This window comes from Musca autumnalis, unplaced genomic scaffold (genome assembly GCF_047663935.1).
Source record: "Musca autumnalis isolate F117 unplaced genomic scaffold, ASM4766393v1 scaffold_2, whole genome shotgun sequence".
Taxonomy (NCBI): domain Eukaryota; kingdom Metazoa; phylum Arthropoda; class Insecta; order Diptera; family Muscidae; genus Musca; species Musca autumnalis.
The window spans coordinates 204989629-205014388 of NW_027411755.1; the positions used below are offsets into that span (position 1 = coordinate 204989629).

The 24760-nt window shown below is 38.3% G+C and overlaps 1 protein-coding gene across 1 annotated transcript in view; it reads left to right on the forward strand.

Annotated features, from left to right (window-relative positions):
* Positions 1–24760, forward strand: part of LOC141395166 (uncharacterized) — a 1209623-nt gene that overhangs the window by 528369 nt on the left and 656494 nt on the right. Inside the window, exon 3 of the mRNA XM_073970671.1 lies at positions 8260–8286. The gene's annotated coding sequence lies outside the window, so the exon portion shown is untranslated. The remainder of the gene's footprint in view (positions 1–8259; positions 8287–24760) is intronic.

Consider the following 24760-nt stretch of genomic DNA (forward strand, 5'->3'; position numbering starts at 1 on the left):
CGTTGTGCATTACCATAGATAACAATGTCACAGAAATCCCCGAACATCCCTTTAGCGCTTTCATCTAAGTCCAAACAAATTTCTTCAAATGTATCGGCGTTTGATGGGTTCTACATAAATATTTTTTTTTGTAAAATCCACCTTGATAAACTATTTTTAAAACAACAATTTTTTATAAGTATGTATTATTTTATATATTTTTAAAAAGACCACGTTCAAAGAAATTCCCTTTCAAATTGTCCTAAAAAAAATTCACATTGATAAAATATTTCATTAGCTATCCACATTGAAAAAACATTAAAAAATGCGTTAAAACATGTTTTAAAAAATCCACGCTTTCCCCTAAAAATCTATATTTTCAAAATAATCCACATAGAAAATATTTTTTCAAAAAAGTCCACGTTTGATGGGTCCTACAAATTTTTTCTTCAAACGGTCCACGTTTGATGGGTCCTACAAAATGTTTCTTCAAAACGGTCGACGTTTTCTTCAAAAAGCACACGCTGAAATATATTAAAAAAAATCTACGTTGAAAAAATATTTTATAAAATATAAACATTTTACCATATCGTCGGTGTCATGCTTAAGTGTTCCATACGCCATTTTTGACATTTTGAGATAAAGGTACCTTACAAGGTTTTGAACCATGCTCTTTCAGATTTTTTGGTCGGTTTTTCCCCATCTCTTATAGTTTCTGAGATATTCAGATGCCAGTATGTTCCATATCCGCTTTGTGACCCAAAAAATCTTGTCGTTTTGTTCCATATGCATAAAGCCTGGCGTATGGAACAAAACAACTTTGAACTTTTAAGTTCCATATCCATGTCGTTTGGCGTATGGAACAAAAAGGGACAAAAACGAATTGTTCCGCACCAAAAATGATGGCGTTTGGATTGCCCATTGCCCATTTTTGCCAAGTTGCGGAAAAGTGTGGCGTATGGAACAAATTGTTTTAAAGGACTTGGTTTAAAAACTGAAGAATAATAGTTTCTAAATCCAAATATTTTTGAATATTGTATTGTTATGTAAAAACGAAAATGAATCAATCGTTTAAACAAAAAATCCATAGTTTAAAGACAACATTTTGATGTAAGTCCACAAAAATATACGCAAAAACGTCTATTCGACTTGAAACTAACCGAATACAAAAATGGTATTATAAGAATATCGCGTTTAAATGTTTTATGTTACCTTAGAAATGCAAAATATCAATCCGTTTTGTCCGATCGAAATTTTTACCACGAAATAGTGATAAGTGGGGAAAATCCCTTAAATACTAAATGTTTTAAGAAACCTATAATAATGGTCCTTATTGTATTTATATGAGAAAAATAAATGTTTCATTTAAAGTCCTGGTTTTTAAACTCCACAGTAGCACTTCATATAAGGGAGGTGGAACACGATTTATAAAAAGTGTTTTGGTTGAAATGTGACAAAACGTGTTCCATGTGACACAAACTGCCAAAAACATGAAAAAAGATTCCATGGAACAATTCAGCAACTTTTTGCAATTATCAAAATTTGCCATAACTTCTAGACTATCACAGATATCTGACTAAAATAAACTACTGATATATTCTATGAGTTTAGTTAAGTAGAACTGAGCTCCTAAAGTATTGGATTATTGCACCATTTTTATCCTGTGTGGCCTTAAACATTAACTTGAGTTTTTCTCGAATCAGGCAAATGGCGTATGGAACACTTAAGCATGACACCGACGATATGTTCTTTAAAAATCCATGTTTGAAAAAGTATTCTTTAAAAACCCACGTTTGATCCAATCCACGTTTGAAAAACTATTTTTCTAAAACATCGATGTTGAAAAAATATTTTTAAAGATATTAATTTATATATTTTTAAAAAGACAAGGTTAAAAAAATCCCGTTTTATTTGTCCTACAAAAATATTCTTTAAAAAACCACGTTACAAATATGCTTTAAAAAAATCCACGTTTATCCCTAAAACTCTATGTTTGTTTCGAACCACAACAAATATTTTCAAAAAAAAAATCGACGAAGACTATTTTTCTTCAAAGAAATCCATGTTTGATGGGTCCTACAAAGATCTTCCTAACAATCCACGTTGAAAAATATTTTATAAAATATCCACCACGTTTGTTCAAACATATGTTTAAAAATCCATGTTTAAAAAAATATTCTTTTAAAAAATCCAAATTTTCTGAAAAAAGTAAAAAAATCCGCCAATCCAATAAAAAAAATCCAAAAACTCTTTAAAAATATATTATATAAAAAACCCTAGTTCAAGGACATGTCTCGGATCGTTTTTGAAATTTTTTGCAGCAGGGCCCTATTACTATATATATATATATATATATATACTATATTGTTGTGCCAACAATTTTTCGGGAGGTACCCGAAAGATTGGACCGCTATAGTCTATATTCAAACCTGGACTAAATTGGTTGATCCGTTCGAGAACTACCTGGCTCACTATCTCTGTGAAAAATGTTGAAGTTTTGAGCGGGAGATATGGTAAGGTACCGTACTTGATCTATGGGAAGGTACCGTACTTTTGAAAGTGTTCTGTCCATAGAAGACCATTCGAAGATTTTCTGTCCATAGAAGGCCTTCCGAAGACCTACTTTTCATAGAAGGCCTAATATTCATAGAAAAATTTTTGCACTTCATCTGCCAAGAGAAGAAATGTCGTCGGCCCATAGAAGATGGTTTTCCGCCCATAGAAGACCTTTCGAAGGTCTTGCGTTCATAAATCACCTTTTTGAAGTACTTCTGTACATTAAGGACCTTTGGAAGGTTAACTTCCCATAGAATATCTTTCGAAGGCCTTCTTTTTTTAGAAACCCTTTCGAAGATTGTCTGCCTGCCCTTTTGCAGGTCTACTGCTAATAGAAGAACTTTTGAAGGTCTTCTGCTACTAAAAGAACTTTTGAAGGTCTTCTGCTACTAAAAGAACTTTTGAAGGTTTTCCGCCAATAGAAGACCTTTTGAAGGTCTTCTGCCAATAGAAGACCTTTTGAAGAACTTCTGTACACTGGCGATCTTTTGCCATAGTAGACTTTTTTGAAGGCCTTCTGCCTATAGAACAATTTTTAAAGGTCGTCTGCCCATAGAACTCTTGGAAGTCTGATGTCAATAGAAGGCTTTTTGAAGGTCTTCTGTTCTTAGAAGACCTCTAGAAGGTCTTCTTTTCCTAGAAGACCTTTTGATGATGTTCTGTCCATAGAAGACCATGCGAAAGGTTTTTTTGTCCATAGAAGGCCTTCTGCCCAAAAGAGCTTTTTAAAGTATTCTGTCAATAAAATACCTTATGAAGATTATCTGTCCATAGAAGACCTTTTTGAATGCTTCTTGCCCATAGAAGACCTTTTGCACGTCTTATGGCAATAGAAGACCTTTTAAAGGTCTTGTGCTTCTAAGGTACTCTGCCCATAGTAGATCTTTTGAAGGTTTTCTGCCATAGAACAATTTTTAAAGGTCGTCTGCCCATAGAACTCTTGGAAGTCTGATGTCAGTAGAAGGCTTTTTGAAGGTCTTCTGTTCTTAGAAGACCTCTAGAAGGTCTTCTTTTCCTAGAAGACCTTTTGATGATGTTCTGTCCATAGAACCATGCGAAAGGTTTTTTTGTCCATAGAAGGCCTTCTGCCCAAAAGAGCTTTTTAAAGTATTCTGTCAATAAAATACCTTATGAAGATTATCTGTCCATAGAAGACCTTTTTGAATGCTTTTTGCCCATAGAAGACCTTTTGCATGTCTTATGGCAATAGAAGACCTTTTAAAGGTCTTTTGCTTCTAAGGTACTATGCCCATAGTAGTCTTTTGTCCATATAAGTCCTTTTAAAGGTCTTTTGCTTCTAAGGTACTCTGCCCATAGTAGATCTTTTGAAGGTTTTCTGTCTGTAAAAGACCTTGTGAAGGTCCTCTGTCCATAGAAGACCTTTCGAAAGTCTTTTGTCCATAGAAGTCCTTTTAAAAGTTTACTGCCCATAAATGACCTTGCGAAGGTCTTCTATCCATAGTAGACTTTTCGAAGCTCTTCTATTTGTAGAACCCCATTCGATAGATGTGTGCCCATAGAACACCTTTTAGAGGTATTCTGTCAATAAACGACGTTTTGAAGGTCATCGGCCTATAGAAGAGCCATCTAAGGTAGTCTCTCCGTAGAAAATGTTGTGAAGAGTTTCTGTCCATAGAAGACCTTTCGAAGGTCTTTTGTTCATAGAAGACCTTTTATTAATAGAAAACCTTTTTTGAGGTCTTCTGTAGATAGAAGATCTGCCGTTTGCAGGTCTTCTGCCCACAGAATAGCCTTCTATGGTATTCAGTGCATAGAAGACCTTTATAGATGAGCTTTCTAAGTTTTTCTGCCCTTAGGTGACCTTTCGAAGGTCGTCTGCCCATAGAAGGCCTTTTGAAGGTCTTCTGTTCCAGAAGACCTTTTGAAGATCATCTGCGATCGTCTGCCAATATAAGGCCTTTTGCAGGTCTTCTGTCCATAGAAGAAATTCCGAAGAAGACCTTGGAAGGTTTTTCTACCCATAGATGTCCTTTCAATGGTTTTCTGACCACAGAAGACATTTTGCGTGTCTTCTGCCAATAGAAAAACTTATATAGATCGTCTGGCCATCAAATACCTTGTGATGGTTTTCCGACCATTGAAGATCTTTTCGGTGATCGTCTTTCCATAGAAAACATTTTGATGAATTTCTGTCCTTATAAGACCTTTCGAAGATCTCGTATACAAGGCAGAACTTTCGAAGGCCTTCTGGTTATAAAATCCCTTTCGAAAACCGTCTGCCCATAGAAGGCCTATTGTTCCAATAGAAGACCTTTTGAAACTCTTCTGCCCTTAGAAAATCTTTCTAGGTATTCTGCTCTTAGAAGTCCTAGTGTAGGTTTTCTACTCATAGAAAACCTTTCGAAGGTGTTCTATTCATAGAAAACCTTTGTGACGGTATTATGTATATAGATCTTCTACGGATCTTCTACCATAGAAACCCTTTCGAAGGTCATCTAGCCATAGAAACCCTTTTATAGGTTTTATGACAACAGAAGACCTTTTGTAGGTGTTCTGCCTAAAGAAGAACCTTCTAGGGTATTCTTCTCATAGAAGACGTTGTGAAGGTCCTTTTTCAAAGTGTTCTTCCTAAAGGAGACCTTTTCAACGTCTTATGTAAATAGAAAACCTTTCGAAGATCTTCTGCCTATAGAAAACCTTTTATAGGTATTCTGCCCATTGAAGCCCTTTTTATAGCCTCAGCATTTATGCTAACGAGAGTGTATACACTTTCATACGAGCAAAATGTGCCTCATCAAAAAAATGGTTTTAGAACCAAGTATGTTTGGACAAAATGTGTTTTAGACAATTTGGAGTTGATTTAGCAATGTCCGTCTGTCTGGCTGGAGCGCACGATAACCCTCGGATCAACCGATTCGGTCTAAAATTTGGCTTTCGTAATATTTTGTCCAAACTTAGTTTAAGTTCGAAAATAAGCCATATCGGTTTATAAAATATCTACCAGATATAGATCAGGTTCGAATATGGACTATATTTGTCCACTTCTTCGGGTACCTCCCACACAAAATTTTGGATAAATTCACTTTAAGACCTGCTTTCGAATCACTTTGGTTTTTGTTGAAGTAACTTGCATTCGCTGCATCAATTATGGCAGTAAAAGTTTTTTCAGGAGCAAGTCCATACTTCTTGAGAAAACAGCCCGAAAGTTGTAAAAAAAACCCCTACGGCACCATATGTAGTGCCTGGAGGTCTCGAACCGAATACTGCGTTCGTCCACACTTAAAATATTGTAATATTTCTTCGAATATTAGATGAAATTCGAAGGTGGTGCTTATAGGTCCACTCCTTCTGGTATCTCCCCAACAAAAGTTCGAAAATAATCGCTAAAATGGTACGCGTGATTTCTCATAGACGTAGCAACCGATTTGGTCCAAACTTTGGATCTCTAAATATTTTCGAAACTTAGTTTATGTTCAAATTTGCGCCATATCTGTCCAATCCTTGTGGTACCACCCACACAAATGTTCAAAATTTTTGTGTGGTTAGTGGATCCTTTGGAAATTTTTACCGAAGGTTTTCCTACTGGCTCTGTTTACAGCAATATTATGTTTTTCGTGGGCTAGTGTGATAAAAACCCCTATCTATCGATATCCCCGCATATTTTTGAGCTTTAATCATATCCATACATTTGTCGGTGCATACGCCCAAAATTATGAAAACCCCCTAAATACATACATACATAAGTTTTTTTGGGAAAAAAGTATTTCAATCCACACAGGCTGAGGGTCTGTCTTGTTATGGAGGAAATTTTCCAATAAAATTCCTTTTTGAACCACTGTTCTCCAAACCAGATAAGGCATTTGTTTTATGTTTGCTCGCATAAAAATATTCAAAACCAAAAATATGATATTTTTCTTCTATACAATATCCCTTCTATATCATCAAAAAGCTGCAAGAACAACATGGACTGCATTGCACACTCGGCGATAGTGTGTGTTGCAGCAACAGCATCACTAATGTTGTTGATGTTAGTTTGTGCGTTTGATACCCCGTCAGTCTCCACCATTTGACTTGGTGTGTGTGGCTGTGTGGAGGAACATTTCATTGGATTTGGTTACCATCTCTCGCTCGTTGTCGTCGCTATCATACTTTATCATTACGGCTTATTTCACGTCACAATCAGTTGTTGGCATCATTTATGCCGCCTAGTTGGTGGTGTTGCTGCTTCGACTTATGGTTGGTGTTAGCGATGCCATCCATTGCCATTGCCATCGTTCGTCGCCAGTGTCTGTTGTTGGTGTTGTTGCTGTTGCATTGGTTGCTGCTTTTTTTATTTGATCGTTTTATGTGGTGTTGTGCTGTTCTCTGTTGTCGTTATTTTAGTTGTTTTCGTATGTAAATTGTTTTGCCAGAGTCGTTGTCGTCGTTGTATGCATCAACACGCTTTGTTGTTGTTGTTGTTTTTGCATTTGTTATTTGTGCAATCATTGGTTGTAGTGTTTTTGTTGATGTTATTTTTCTCTTTGTTGTTGTTGCTGCTACTCCTGCCGTTGCATATATTGGATCTTTTACTCTATAAAACTATGACAATTTGTGGTGATAGAACACGCGGAGGTACGTGGTGGAGGAGGAGCAGTATCTGAAATGCAAACATACTCCTCTTTATTTTGCCAAACACTCACACACACCCATTCACATTCATTGTCAGTGAATTGGATGAAGCCTAGGAGCTTCTATGCAAACAAAATATTTATGCAATATTAGAAACTTTATTATTATTGTTGTTGACTGGATACTTATTCAACAGCTTAGCTCCCAACCTCCCGCTTCGCCGCTCCAAGTTATACCAGCCAGCAACCAAGCAGATGCTGTAAAAACAAACCTATGGCATGTTGGATGGTAAAGGAAGCTACGCAGTTTTTCCTACATCCATGCCATGTAATATGGAATTACATGGCATGGAGGACGCCTTCTTGTCAGTCATATTATTGGACAGCAAAACAGTGCAGGCACCAAAACTTTTAAAATGTTAACGCGACACAAAACACCAAAAACAAAACTCCACAAAGTTCTATAGGAACAAACGTCCACTAAAATATGCCTGTCTGTAATGGCCAAAGCGGGAATTCCTTTTTTCCTGTTTCTGTTTCTTGTGTTTGGACTGCAGGCTTGTTCTTTCGCAAAATGTTAATGTAGGTTGTTGCTGTTGTTATTGGGGTGATTACAACGCAATTTAAGAGACATTTTACAAAATGCCTAACTGATCTCATAATGGTCACTAAACGCTACCCTCGGGCCTTCTAAAGCCATAGCTCGTGAAAAGAGGTGGGTGGTTAAATTACCCATGTTAGCGTTCATTGTCGGTAATAGAATTGTATTTTGTGTTTATGTTGTTTTTTTTATTTTTTTGTTGGAGATTTCAATAGGCTGAGTTTAAAATAAAGCAGGCATTGAAGTTAGGATGAGTTTTAAATGTTCATCGCAGGGTGTAAAGGGGGTGTAGTGACAGAAATACAAATATGGATATTGTGGAGAAATTTTTCGTTGCGAAATCCGAAGACGATATATTATAATACAGTCGGAGTATGTGCTCAAAGCTAGAGTCAGAAGGTACTGTTGGTCTATGTGGCCAAAATGAACGTACATTCTCAGCCCCCGTACTTAATTATATCGACAATTGTTCGACCCGTCACTTTTTAATTAGATTTAATCTTTTAACTTTTACAAAACACTTTGAACTAATTTTACGCTTTAATTTTCTAGCTTGGCAGTTACCATCAACTAACTTAGGTAAGTAACTGATTATTTTCGAATAAAAGCACCCATCTTAAAGCCGCAATCGTTGTAACTGCGCACTATGCAATGATTCAAATGATATTCCTTATTGTCCCACATTTATGATTGTCTCCACTTGTATACTTCCTCGAAGCCATGCGGTCCGTATTTATCCACCTCTTTAGTGGGTTCATCATAGCTCAGTCTCATGACATGGCCTAACAGGCGCAGTCGTGGTATGTGGATACGTGTAACCATAAGGATGTCGTTATATAGTTGATGTCGCCATATAACCTACGTTCCAAGCAACATCTGACGACCAAAAAACAACCCTTAATAGTGTGACGTCTGACCGCGATTTATTTAAAAAATTCTCCATCGACCTACCAACCACCCACCCAACTAAATGTCTGTTATGAAGTGTTAACAACAACTACAACATCTATGACCACTGGCACATTACGTGCATTTCAATGCATTGCTAGTAGTTATGCTAGTGATGCTGCCCCAACCACTGCTTTAGTTCAAGGGATTAGACACATATATCAGCTTCGAATATGGACTATATCGGTAAACGCCTTAGAGTACTTACCACATAAAATTTTTGGCGCAAGAGCAGTATGGGGTCTCTTGTCGGATTCGGAGAATGTTTTGCTCGGACCCTTTTTACGACAGTATAATTTTTTCGGGTGTAAGTCCATGCTTCCTGAGATAATGTCAAAAAGCTCTATATAACCCCTGTCTATATTGGAAAACATCTTCGGGTACATCCCACGCAAAGTTTAAAATTTTTGGCTTAACTGCATTTTAAAGGCTGTTTGTGGATCGTTTGCATTTTTTTCGTGGGTACGTCCATTCACTGTGACCAACAAGAGAGAGTTGTAGTGCCCAACTATCAAAAGGAATGTTAATCACTCATTTTGATGGTTGGACACAACAACTCTGTTCAACCTTGCAAATCATAATATTTCGTATAAATTTAAATCATATTCTAATATTTATAATATCGATCCACTCCTTGAGGTACCTCTCACACAAAATTTAAAAAATATTCGCAAATATACAGTTTAGGGACATGCCTCAGATCGTTTTAAATTTTTTACAGTAGATACTCGCAACACTCAATACACCTATTTTTGGTGTGTCAGACACAGGGTTATTTTCTTAGTGACCTTTATTTGCAGATGTTTTCTTTACACAAACTAATGAAATATTTATGATTGAAGTTTAGTTTGTTGTTACTATGTAAGCAAAAATGTAAGCAAACATTTTGTTTACTTTTGTGTACCCACAAAACAAACAGACTTTTGATAGTTTTAAACACGTGAATGATAGAAACACCTTTACAACGAGCGGTGAACATGCCAGAACATACCCGATCCTTTTTTTTTAACCTCCGAATAATTAACTATAAATGCGCAACCGAATTCGTGCTTTATATAGCAGCTATTATACAGTGCAACACAAAATACAATTTGACCACCGGGCCAGGATCTATGAAAGATGGGCCTATATGAAAAATACCATTTTATGGGGAATTCTATTTATACATTATGCTATGTGCGAAGAAGATACCTAAAAGAATGAGCCAACATAGTCCATATTTGACATAAATATTACCACGATATGATGTCCAACAATATTTTTTGGTCGCCGAAGATTTCTTTAGAGATTTCAAACAAGTTAGAAGGACTATATTAGGAAAAAATTTCCAAAGGGATCCTCATGCAGCAAAACTGATTTTAAGCGAAAATTTTAAAATCCTGTGGAGGAGGTACCCGAAGTATTGGACCAAGATTTTACGATGTACAAAGTTGACTATATTGATTACATCACTCATTAATAGGTCGGCTCTATAGTGTCCTTTGACGGTATAAGTATATGTACGATTAGCCTAAGCTGGGGACGAACGTTAGACAATAAAGATAATTCAGCTCGTCTGCAAACACCTCCGTCATATCGTCTATAAAGACTCCCCTCAGGTCGTCAATATAGACTCCCCTCAAGTGGTCTATAAAGACTCCCCTCAGTTCGTCTATAATGACTATAAAGATTCCCTTCAGGTCGTCTACAAAGCCGGTCTATAACGACGACTATCTTCAGCTCAGCTATAAAAACTCCTTGAGGTCGTTTATAAGAACCCCCTTCAGTTCGTCTATAGAGAATCCCTTCAGCTCGTCCATAGAGACTCCCTTCAGTTCGTCTGTAGAGACTTTCTTAAGGACGTCTATACAGACTCATCTCGTCTGTAGAGACCCCCTTCAGCTCTATATAGAGACTCCTATCAGTTTGTCTATAGTGACTCCCTTCAGTTCGTCTATAGATACTCCCTTCAGTTCGTCTCTAGAGACTACCTTCAGCTCGTCTGTAGAGTCCCCCTTCAGCTCGTATATTCAGCTCGTCTATAGAGACTCGATTCAGATCGTCTTTAGAGACTCCCTTCAGCTCGTCATTAGATACTTCCTTCAGCTCGTATATAGAGACTCCCTTCAGTTCGGCTATATAGACTTTCTTCAGTTCGTCTGTACAGACTCCCTTCATCTATAGAGACACCCTTCGGATGATCTATAGAGACCCCCTTCTGTTTGTCTATAAAGACTCCCTCCAGCTCGTATATAAAGACTCCTATCAGTTCGTCTATAGTGACTCCATTCAGTTCGTCTATAGAGACTCCCTTCAGTTCTTCTATAGAGACTCCCTTCAGTTCGTCTATAGAGACTCCATTCAGCTCGTCTATAGAGACTCCATTCAGCTCGTATGTAGAGACCCCCTTTTCCTCGTATATAGAGACTCCTATCAGTACGTCTTTAGTGACTCCCTTCAGCTCGTCTATAGAGACCCCTTCAGCTCTTCTATAGCGACTCGATTCAGATCGTTTATAAAGACTCCCTTCAGTTCATATACACAGACTCCCTTCAGTTCGTCTACAGAGACTCCCTTCAGTTCGTCTTTAGAGACGCCCTTCAGCTCGTCTGTAGAGACCACCTTCAGCTCGTATATAGAGACTCCTGTCAGTTCGTCTTTAGTGACTTCCTTCAGTTTGTCTATAGAAAACTCCCTTCAACTCGTCTATACACGCAGAAAAATTTATGTTAGAAATATGTTTGGATCCAAACAAATATATGTTTGGGACCGGTTGCAAACAAATTAATGTTTGGATCCAAACATAATATGTTTGGGTCCAAACAAATATATGTTTGCAACATTTTGTAACATATCTCAATTTGATATGTTTGGGTACCAACATATTTTTTATGTTAGAACATTTTTTTCATGGGTGGAGAGAGGATGTTTGTCAACGAGAGTAATAACAGTGCTCTCGCGGCTGTGGATTGCTGTTTTATAATGAAGAGTTGTGTGTATTGTATAATAGAAGACGTAGAAGCGAAGAAGGGGGCTTTGGTGGCGTGTATGCGACAAACTCGTGTGTTTCTTGTTTTGTTGTTGTTAACCAACTTAGGAGGAGAATAAGAAAAGAAGAAATGATATGAATTATATTTTATTTCTTTCTTCAGTGTTTTAGATGCCTTTGTAGAGTCAAGACGGTAAAGTGAGTGAATAAATCAGTGTTTTGTGTTTTCTTAAAGAAATTGTGCTTTTTAGTAAATTAAATACCCAATACATTTTATAATTGAATCGGAAAGTTGAATGGAATTATTTTATTGGACAAGGAAGAAATCGCATTTAATATTGGTAATTACATACATACTTGTGTATATTTGAAATATGGCATATCCATATTTATTTATTACATTACATAATCATTTGATTCTAGATGCCGATTCCCCGCTGATGATTTCAACTATGAGGACAATTTGTTTTATTTCACAACAAAGGAGAAGCATTCAACTACGTTTCTATATATTTTATCTTTTTAAAAGTGTGACTATTTACAAATTATTTCAATCAGTTTTTCTTTTATTAAATTGTGTTATGTATTTCTTTGGAATTTTGTATGTACCTATGCGTTTGTTGTTCTTTTGCCTTCCAATAAACAACCTCAACATTTGTGTGTATACTATGGAGATAGCCAGTGAGTTCTTACTGAGAGCAAGTGAGCACACATTTTAAAGTGTTTTACATTGAATTTTACGCTCCCTTGCTCTTAGTAAGCGCTCACTGGTGCATGTGTTTGTTTTTTTTTTTTGTGCCTTTTGGGTTTGTATTTTTTTTGCACCCAAACATAAAATTGTTTCCACCCAAACATAAAATTGTTTCCACCCAAACATAAAATTGTTTTCACCCAAACATAAATATCTTTGCACCCAAACATATATATGTTTGCACCCAAACATATATATGTTTCCACCCAAACATATATATGTTTGCACCCAAACATATATTTGTTTCCACCCAAACATATATTATGTTTGGGACTGTTGCAAACATATATATGTTTGCTGCAAAATATGTTTGGGACATATGTTAGAGAGGCCGATTTTTTTTTGCGTGTAGAGACTCGATACAGATCGTCTTTAGAGACTTCTTTCTGCTCGTTTATAGATACTTCCTTCAGCTCGTTTATAGAGACTTCCTTCAGTTCATCGATACAAACTCCCTTCAGTTAATCTATAGAGACACCGTTCGGATGGTCTATAGAGACTCCCTTCAGTTTGTCTACAGAGACTCCCTTCAGCTCGTCTATAGAGACTCGATTCAGATCGTCCATAGAGACTCCCTTCAGCTCGTCTATAGATACTTCCTTCAGCTCGTATATAGAGACTCCATTCATTTCGGCTATAGAGACTTGCTTCCGTTCATCTATACAGACTCCCTTCAGTTCATCTATAGAGACTCCCTTCGGATGGTCTATAGAGACTCCCTTCAGTTTGTTTACAGATACTCCCTTGTGCTGGTCTATAGGTCCTCCCTTCAGCTCGTCTATAGAGACTGCATTCTGATCTATAGAGACTCACTCCAGCTCGTCTATAGGGACTCCCTTCAACTCGTATATAGAGACTCCCTTCATTTCGGCTATAGAGACTTGCTTCAGTTCATATATACAGACTCCTTCAGTTCATTAATAGAGACACCCTTCGGATGGTCTATAGAGACTCCCTTCAGTTTGTCTACAGATACTCCCTTCAGCTGGTCTATAGTTCCTCCCTTCAGCTAGTCTATAGAGACCCCTTCAACGAATCGATAGAGACTCCATTCAGCTCGTATATAAAGACTCCCTTCAGCTTGTCTATATAGACTCCCTTCAGCTCGTCTATATAGACTCCCTTCAGCTCGTCTATAACGACTCCCTTTAGCTCGTCTATAAAGACTCCCTTCAGCTCGTCTATAGATACTACCTTCAGCTCGTATATAGAGACTCCCTTCAGTTCGATATAGACCATCCGAAGGGTCTATAGAGACTCCCTTCAGTTTATCTATAGAGACTCCCTTCAGCTCGTCTATAGATACTTCCTTCAGCTCGTATATAGAGACTTTCTTCAGTTCGGCTAAAGAGACTTTCTTCAGTTCGTCCATACAGATTCCCTTCAGTTTGTCTACAGAGACTCCCTTCAGCTCGTCTAGAGGTCCTCCATTCAGCTCGTCTATAGAGACTCCATTCAGATCGTCTATAGAGACTCACTCGAGCTCGTCTATAAAAACTCCCTTCAACTCATCTATAGAGACTCCCTTCGGCTCGTCTATAGAGACTCCATTCAACTCATCTTTAGAGACTCCCTTCAGCTCGTATATAAAGGCTCCCTTCAGCTCGTCTATAAAGACTCCATTTAGCTTGTCTATAGAGACTCCCTTCAGCTCGTCTAAAGAGACTCCCCTCAGCTCACCTAAAGAGACTCCCTTCAGCTCGTCTATAGAGACTCCCTTCAGCTCGTCTATAGAGCCTCCTTCGGATGATCTATTGAGACTCACTTCAGTTTGTCTATAGAGACTCCCTTCAGCTCGTCTATAGGTCCTCCCTTTAGCTCGTCTATAGAGACTCCATTCAGATCGTCTATAGAGACTCACTTCAACTCATCTATAGAGACTCCCTTCAGCTCGTCTATAGAGACTCCTTTCTGTTCGTCTATCCCATCAGCTCGTATATAAAGACTACCTTGAGCTCGTCTATAGAGACTCCGTTCAGCTCGTCTATAGATACTCCCTTCAGCTCGTCTACAGATACTCCCTTCTGGTCGTCTATAGAGACTCCCTTCAGGTCGTCTATAGAGACTCCCTTCAGCTCGTCTATAGAGACTCCCTTCAGCACGTCTATAGAGACTCCCTTCAGCTCGTCTATAGAGACTCCCTTCTGCTCGTCTATAAAGACTCCCTTCAGCTCGTCTATAAAGACTCCCTTCAGCTCGTCTATAAAGACTCCCTACAGCTCGTCTATAAGGACTCCCTTCAGCTCGTCTATAGAGACTCCCTTCATCTCGTCAATAGAGACTCCCTTCAGCTCGTCTATAGAGACTCCCTTCAGCTCGTCTATAGAGACTCCCTTCAGCTCGTCTATAGAGACTCCCTTCAACACGTCTATATAGACTCCCTTCAGCTCGTCTATAAAGGCTCCCGACGCCTCAGTCCAATTGTTTAGCTGTCACATCTAATTTTATAGGTAGTATAAGAAAAGATTTTGCATGTGTCCTTTTGAGAAATAGGAACAAAAACAAGTTATTAACTTTAGTATGTTAACGCCAATAGATACTCTTACTTGTTGCCTACCATATCTTAACACCATGGTGTCAATTCTGACTTGTTTGTTGTTATTGTTTTTTGAAGAAAAGGTGATGATGATTGAAAATCTTGTCCTTAATTTCACAAGTGACATTCCCCTATAATGAATGATTTGCATATCTTCCGCAATACAATCAATGAAATTTAAAAAAAAAAATAATTTTTAAATTAATTTTGATTGGCAGGATGATGCGCGCAAAGAAAGTTTGTTGTGGCGTGTGTTTTGTAATTTGCAGCTGTTTGTTTTGAAGATTTAATTATGCTTGAAATCCTTTCATATATTTATACCGTTCTAAAGAAAGCAATGATAGATTGATTCACTATTGAATGATGACAGACGGTGACAATCAAGGCTGTCAATGTAAAATAGTTTAGGCCTCATATATTCGGGGCCTAAGAAGAAAATATTAATAAACGTGTTCAGTTAGTGGGTCAATGGGGAAGAGATTTATTTACAATTAATTTCTATAAAACCTCCCACATAATACAGAAAGTTCATGACAACCTATAGGTAACATGCACTTTATATTTTATCTGCAGAAGACCCGTCAAGGATATGTCATATATTTTATGACTTATTTGCTTTGTGGTGTCCAAGACACAAAGGACTTAAAGAAGATGTGCACAGAAGATGTGCGAAACATCTTTAACGTAGAAAAGGGCCCTAAAAGTTAGTCCCTTCAACAAAGGCCCCTGGTAATATGAATGCCCTCGCAAAATTTCCCCTACATCATCCACGTCTTCTTAATAAACTATGGATTGTTGTAATAAACTTGTCTGCGGCCATAATCAGGGTATGTTATTTATGTTTTATCGCCGTTCGTCATATTCTTGCATTCGTTCTTATCTCTTTGCTTAAAGTATCAAATTTCCCGGTCTTTTATAAAAATGTCACTCAACATTTTTTTTCATCAAGCGATTACAATGCATCAGCGAAGGTGATGGTGGTCGAAGGAGGAGGTACAGGCGGCAGTGGCGGTGACATTTGCTGCAACAATGGCAATCAACTCAATCACCAGCAAGATAACAATGCCAAAAAAGACCAATGTGGGTTGTTGTTTATCATAATCCATAAGCAAAGAAAAATATGTTGTACAACAATGAATGGTAGGGTCTTTGTCCCCCAGCAGCAATCGCATTATTCAAGGCAAGGCACCACCACCAACCAACCAACCATTGTTATGGCAAAGCATTCTCATACGTCATTTTAATGGCTAATCCTGTTTGCCAATTCTTTATTGAGGTTTACCAGCTTTCTTTTTATACCGCCCTCATTTCCTTTAAATCAAATGCATCAGTGGCACGAAGCACATATCCACACACGCACACTTTTCTACATATATGAACATATAAAGACGACGAATGAATGGCATGCCATCATCCGGGTTATGTGTGAGAATGCAGCCGTGGAGTGGTGCCTCCTTACACCCCTTTTATTTAGTTTGCTTGGACTTGGACTTTGATGCGACTGCTTGCTCGAAGACTGTGTGATAAGTCGTGTGGCTGGCCGCGTAACAAATCAATCTTCAAATGACCATCTGATTTTTATTCCTCTTTCTTTTCATTATTCTTTCATCCATCAGTCGTGGCTGTGCCATGTTTGTTTGTGGTTGTTTATGTTATGGTCCTTGGTTGTCGATAGTGTGCGTGCATGCCAGCCAGCTAGCCAGCATCCGTGTGTGTAGGTCTGTTGTTCTTCGTGGGCCAAGGTTTATGGTTCAGTCATTCATTCGGTTCGCATCGATTCCTGTTAAGATTTATGCGTTTTTATGCTGTATTAACAGGCTTTTATTGATCCAAAGGGAATTTCAATTTCTTTATTGTGTGTTTGTTGTACTTGTGTGACCTATCAAATGGTGGCCCACTCCTTTGCCGACCACCTTCACCCCTTCCACCTCCCCACTCTCCAACTCCTCTTTTCTTTGTTTTACAAACATATTTCATGGTGCGTTGATGATTTGCTGTTTCTATTGTTGCCACAGCTCACAATAGCAATTGTTATTGTTGTCGGTGTCTGGATGTGTGCGCTTTTTCCTTATTGTTTGCCACATTTCCATGGCCAAAGGATAATCAAGCGTATAAACCCCACCGCCATAAGTGATGAGATTTTATTTGGTATTAATAATAATTATTTACTTTTTACGACTTGCCAAGAATAAAAAGAAGCTGTAAGCGTGTTAAGCTTTCCTCCACTTTTGGTGAAAGGAGCATGATGATGCCCGTCATGGCCTCCATCAATATCATCTACTTCTGTGGTTTGTCGAACAAAAGATTTAAGACCCATTTATGGCTTTGCAATTTCATTGTGTGGTCCAGTCGCCGTCTGGGAATAATTGTTTTTCTTTTCATTTTAATTTTCATGGCCAATCATTTTGTAAGAACACTTTTTGGATTGAATAAAGATATAAGGCTATAGAAGCCTTTCACAGCTATGACTCGATGTCCTCGAACAGCTGGGCATAGTTGACGGTAAACTAAGGCTTTCGATAGGTCAAGAGCACCATGACTTTTCGGTCGCACGGTCTGTTCAGATTCCGTCCTCGACTGATATGTGTTGGGTATATTGTGTAATACGAGGGTCACTAAAAAACCTTCTGGCCTAGGCAACAAGCAGTGTCGCCAGGCATCATTTGAAATTTTTTTTGGAAAGTTTGACAGTTTTTAGCCTAAGTGTACTCAGGATAGTTTCACATACGACCATGTGTTGTGTTGTTTATGAAGGGGACTAAATACCAAATTTTAGCACGTTCGGTAAAACAATGTGGCTAACCTTCAAAACACCGAAATTCGGGAGGTACCGTTCCATGGGGGCTTTATCAAAACGTCGATCTATACCTGCAAATTTCTGTCGGAAAGTTTTTAGACACAAAGGAGACTAAATACGAAATTTCCGATATTTCGGTAAAACCTTAAAAATGCCGAAAATCAAGAGGTACGCTTCTATGGGGGTATAGGAACCCGCGGACCAATACTGATAATTCTCTTCTGGAATATTTTATAACCCTATGGAAGACTAAATAACAAATTTCAGTCTTTCGGTGGGATATTGACGTCACATCCTTCAGAATTACGAAAATCGTGAGGTACCGTTCTATGGGGGCTATATCGAAACGACAAATTTCAGTCAGAAAGGCTTTTACCTCCAACAAAGACTAAATACCAAATTTCAGCCATTTCTGAGGAATATTGAGGCCTTACTTACCTACTTAGCTGGCCCATTACAGAACATTTGTTCAATAGACCGAACTTAGAAAAGATCTCCAATTCTCCCTATTTAGTGCTTCGCTTTTCGGAATACCGCGCCTTGTCAACTCTTCATCCACTTGCGTGCGCCATCTATTCTTTGGCCTGCCAATTCTGCGTGCACCGCCATGTGGCTCGAATTTATACGCCTTTTTAGCGGGTTCATCATCGCTCATTCTTATTATATGGCCTAGCCAATGCAATCGCTGCATCTCGATACGTTTAACTATATTGATGTCGTTGTATACCAGATACAACTCGTGGTTCATACGACGTCGATATTCACCGTCAACGCAGATTGGTCCGTAGATCTTTCGAAGAATTTTTCTCTCAAACACACCAAGCACAGCCATGTCTGCTTGCGCAAGTACCCAGGTTTCGGAGCCATAAATCAGCACGGGTAGTATCAGTGTTTTGTAGAGCGTTATTTTTGTTTGACGAGATGTGGCTTTGTTTTTAAACTGCTTACTTAAACCAAAGTAGCATCTGTTGGCCAATACAATTCTTCTTTTTATTTCACAACTGATGTGTTTAGGGAGGTGCCGAGATAGACGAAGTCTTTTACTACCTCAAAATTATAGGAACCAACTTCCACAGTTGATCCGAGCACTTGGTCTTCTCACCGTTTACCGCAGACCCACTTTAGCAGATTCTCCTTCGACCTTCATAAAGGTATCAGTTACTTCTTTTACTTGATCGTCCCATGATATCTATATCATCAGCAAACGCTAACTAACTGGCTGATGCATACACCTTATCAGCGCGTAGCCTCCGGTTTTGAACAGCTTTGCTGGTAAGCCATCGGCTCCTGCTGCCTTATTATTCTTCAGCCGACTTATTGCTGTCTTTACCTCATCTTGGCTGGGCGGTATACATTCAATACCATCTTCTGGGATTGGATCTGTGGTATCTTCGTCGACTTCGCTACTATTGGATACCAACAGTTTGAAAAAATGCTCTTTCCATACCGTTAGCACACTATCTGTATCAGTTACCAGATTACCTTGCTGGTCTTTACAGTAGGATGTGCCAGTTTCAAAGCCATCAGTTTGATGTTTCACTTTTTGGTGGAATTTTCGGACTTCATTCTGTCTCCTGTATGTCTCGATTTGTTAACACTCCCGCTTTTCCATCTCTCTTTTCATGCGGAAAATACGTTTTTCCTCTCTCCTTTTCTCCGGATACCTCTCTCGTGTGCTACGTGTTGCTACTGATTGTAAAGTAGCCCTATATGCCGCTTTTTTCTCTTCGGTAGCAGCACGATACTCCTGGTCATACCATGGATTCCTTGGTGGATTCCTTGGTATCTAAGTACTGATTTTGTGGCTGTTTGTCCCAATTTACATTAGGCGAGTTTACTTGCGGCAATTGTCAGTTTGTGGGTGAGAGAGGGTGTTGAGAGGCAAAGGGTTACCATATACCTCACCTCTCTCTCCATAAAACTGACAATTGCCGCAAGTAAACTCGCCTAATGTAAATTGGGACTTTGCATGGAGTGGGCAACGTTTTGCCATTTTCCTGATATGTCATCGGGACGAGGAGTGCTTTGATTAAGCAGTTGGGTTGAGTGGAATATGATGCCGCTATCTGTTGTGATTGCAGGCTACCGATGTCCAACTTCCGCGTTGTGTCTGTTCGCACTTTGTTTGCTACGTTTAATCTGGTACGTACCTTTGCTGCAACAAAGTAGTGGTCCAAGTCTATGTTTGCACCTCGGAACGATCGTACATCCAACACGCTTGATGTATGTCTTCCATCTATCACAACGTGATCAATTTGATTTCTTGGTTTTTGATCTGGCGACAGACAGGTGCCCTTATGAATATCGGATGCTTAAATCTGGTACTGCTAGCTACCATGTTTCTTAAAAGATGTCAGATGTTTCACTGTGGAGACTGAATTTCCCGACTGTTGAGCCAAAGATATTCTCCTTTCCAATTTTTGCATTAACATCGCTTAGTATAATTTTAATGCCATGGTCTGTTCGTCCTTGTCTTCAGTGGGAGCGCAAATAAAGCTGATGTTGAAGAATTTAGCTTTTAATCGAATTGCAGCAAGTCTTTCATTCCCTTAACCCCAAGCTGAGGACCAGATGTTTATACCTCCGACCAACTACAAATCCGCAACCAAACTCATGCTTTGCGTCATGGCAGCTATAATACAGTGCGTCACCTTTATGTGTGTTGTGACGCCTTTCCCAATCCATCGTATTGCCTGTATGGCGGTAATGTCGGCCTTGTACTTTTCAAGTACATCCGTCAATGCGTAAACTGCACATTCGCTATAAAGAGTGCGAACATTCCAGGTGCAGATTGGCAGATCATGGTCCATAAAAAGTTTGCGGGGTTCGTCAACTTTAGAGGGGTTTGCTTTTCTTTCGTTTTCTCATAGTAGGCTGTTTTTTCTAGGGGAGGGGTTCTAACCCTACGCCCAAACCCAAGTTTTGAACGTTCTTATGGGAGAACGCGCGGCACATGTTAGCTCACTACCTTAACGAGTGTTAAAGGCAGTTCCCCAGGTAACACCACGGGGAGGTCAGTGTCCACTTGAGATGAAAGAGCGACCAAGATAAATCCTGGGCTTTGCCATGTTAAAGCCGGTCAGGACCGCTTCGTGGCATCTTCCATCCCCTACGTAACCCAGAATATTAAGGCCACAACCTTCAAACACCGAAAATCGGGAGGTACGTTTCATATGGAACGTTTAATACGCCAAATGAAGACCAAATACCAAATTTCAGCCATTTCGGTGGATTATTGTGGCCACAACTTCCCAAATTCCGAAAATCGGAAGTACTGTTCTTTGTTCTAGGAAAAATAGAAACTTCTATATCAAATCACAAAGCTCTATCTGTAAAATTGCGAGCTATATCTTGATTTCAACAGACGGACGGAGAGACGGACATGGTTATATCGACTTAGAATTAGAATTAGAATATATACTTTATAGGGTCTCCGATGAATATTTCGATGTATTACAAACGGAATGACAAATTTAATTATACCCTCCATATTATTGTGGAGGGTATAAAAATGTGTTCAGCTAGATGAAAGGTGCCACCAACGGGGTTATATCAAAGTGTTGACCTATCTTTACAATTTTTGGTGGAAAAGTTTTATAACTGCAGGGAACCTCCAAAAACAAATTACGGGTAGTCAGGTTCTCAAAATACCAAAAATCGGGAGGTACCGTTATATGGGATCTATACCAAATGATGGGTCTATGTTGACTTCATTTTCAGTGAAAAATTTCGTGACCACTTCAATTGTCAAAAACTGTAGCCAAAACCCTCAAAATACCGAAACTCGGGAGGTACCGTTATGTTGGTGGAAAGGTTTCGTGACCACAAATAACTTCAAATGTCAAGTTACAGCTAATTCGGTTACAAATTGTAGCTAAAATCCTTAAAATACCGAAAATCGGGAGGTACCATTATATGGGGGCTATACCAAAACATGAACCTATGTTAACGATTTTTGGTGAAAAGGTTTCCTAGCCACTGTGAACCTCAAATGTCAAATTACAGCTAGTTCGATTAAAAATTGTAGTTAAAATCCTCAAATCACCAAAAATCGGGAGGTACCGTTATATGGGGGCTATACCAAAACATAGACCAATGTTGACGATTTTCGATGGAGAACTTTCGAGACCACAGAGAACATCAATTGTCAAGTTACAGCTAATTCGCATACAAATTGTAGTTGAAATCCTGAAAATACTAAAAATCGGGAGGTACTGTTATATGGGGGCTATGCCAAAACATGGACCTATGTTAACGATTTTTGGTGAAGAACCACAGAGAACCTCAAATGTCAAATTACAGCTAATTCGGTTACAAATTGTAGCTAAAATCCTTAAAATACCGAAAATCGGAGATAACGCTATATGGGGGCTATACCAAAACATGGACCTATGCCCATAATTTGTATACCCTCCACCATAATTTGGAGGGTATAGTTAAATTTGTTATTCCGTTTGTAACACTTCGAAATATTCATCGGAGTCCCTATAAAGTATATATTCTTGATCAGGGTGAACTTCTAAGTCGATATAACCATGTCCGTCCGTCTGTTGAAATCAAGATACAGCTCGCAATTTTTATGACAGAGCTTTGTAATGTGGAACAGAAGTTTATATTACTCCTAGGATGTTTGGTATTGCAAATGGGCTATATCGGTCCACGTTTTGATATAGCCCCCATAGAACGGTACCACCCGATTTTCGGTATTTCAAAGGTTTTAGCTTCATTATCACACCGAAATGGCTGAAATTTGTTACGTAGTCTGCGTTGGGAGTGTAAAAATTTCCCCGAGAATTTTGTCGGTATAAGTCCACGCCTTCATATAGCCCCCATAGAACGGTACCTCCCGATTTCCAGTATTTTGAAGGTTGTGGCCTTAATATTGCTCCGAAATGGCTGGAATTTAGTATTAAGTCTTCGTGAGGGGTACAAAATACCCCCCCCCCACATTTGTCAGTACAGGTCCACGCCTTGATAGAGCCCCCATAGAACGGTACCTCCCGATTTTCTTCATTTTGAAGGTTATGGCCACAATAATCCATCGAGATGGCTAATATTTGGTATTTAGTCTTCGTTGGGGGTGTTCAATTTTCCCCTCTAAATTTTTCGGTATAGGTCCTGGCCTCTATTTAGGCCCCATAGAACGGTACATACAAATTTTCGGTATTTTACAGTTTGTGGCCTCAATATTCCCCCGAAATGGCTAAAATTTGGTATTTAGTCTTCGTCGGGAGTACAAAACTTTCCACCTGAAAATTGTAGGTATAGGTCCACGCTTTCATAACGCTTTTATAGAACGGTACCTCTCTATTTTCGTAATTCTGAAGGTTGTGACGTCAATATTTAGTCTTCCACGGGGTTATAAAATATTCCAGAAGAGAAATATGAGTATGGGTCCGCGTCTTTCTATGTCCCTCATAGAAGCGTACCTCTTGATTTTCTGTACTTCTGCCACATTTCCTCACCGAAATATCGGAAATTTAATATTTAGCCTTCTTTGAGACTAAAAACTTTCCGCCAGAAATTTGTCAGTATAGATCACCGTTTTGATATAGCCCTCATAGAACGGTACCTCCCGAATTTCGAAGGGAAACAAATTGTTTAATTTACTTCAATACAACTCGTGCCCGGCCGAACTTAACGCCGTTCTTACTTGTTTAAATACAAGTTTGGTGTTCACTAGGAACCCTAAATGTCAAATTATGGCTAATTCGGTTTGAAAATGTGACTAAAATCGTCGGTACCTTTATATGGGGGCTATACCAAAACGTGGACCGATATAGCCCATCATCGAATTTAACCTGCCTGCAAACAAAAGACGCATCTTCTCAAAATGGGGGTTTTGATTTCTTTTATTTGTTGCTGTGGTGATGATGCCCATCAGCAAAATATTTCATTTCAGTATATTATAATTTTTTTACTAACGGTTCCAGAGATATCGTGCCTTGAAAAGATCGAATTCTGTAAAACAATATGCAAATAAATACTCATAACTCATTTGATTTTGGTCCAAAAAGAAAAAATATTTTTTTGTATTTTTTATAATAATTTTTGCACAATGGGATTGGATACAATTTTCGAGATTTAATATTAAAAATTTAAATTTTTGTCAATGATTTTACTCTTCGATTTTCTTTAGATTTTTTGTATTAAACTACGATTAATTACAAAAATTTTAAGCTCTATTTGGTAGTGGGATTCGAATAATTGCTATTTTTTTCTAATTTTTTTTTTTAATTTGTCATAAAGTTTTTATATATGTATACCACTGTGCAAAATATGTTATTTTACCATAAGCAATAATACGTTGCATTTATTAACATTTGCTTCGTTTGTTTTATTTAGGAATTTATATCAAACATCTTAAAACATCTTAAAAACATTTAGCGATTTTAAGAATGGTTTAGAAATTAGTGTACCAGCATTAGTGGGTATTACTGAATGAAGTATTTTTGTGCCCGCGATAGATTTAACCATTGCATTTCAAATTCAAATCCTCTTTCGTATTTAAAGTATTTGCGGATTCTGGAACTACAATGTTCATAGATGAGAAAAAAAAACACCGAAAGGTTTTAAATAAATGGCGGTCAAAGTTCACATGCTTTAGGTTTTCAGAATATTGCTTAGAAACCGCAAGCCTTGTCGAACTGGAACTAAAGAAAATTTTGTAGCTAATTTTCACTGCTACAAAATTTTTTTAGTCCCATTTCGAAATCCTGGAAACCTAAAAAAACCCAAAAATGTTACCTTTGACCGCTATTTATTTAAAAATCCCTCCGGCGATTTATTTGTTTTTTTTTCTAATCTATGAACATTGTTGTTTCAGAATCCGTTAAAAATTCCCCAGGTGTAAGCACCTTTCACTTAAAGCTAGTTCAGGCGCACAGCGCTTCTTGCATGACTTCAGTAGCGGGACCACCCTGCAATTTTCCAAGCTTCTGCTATAAATATGTATGGATGGTTTACAATAAATTGAGGACACTTGAATAAAAAATAGTTCAGAGGTAACAATGGAACGGCGCTACGCACTATGCTTGTGAAAACTTGTGAAAG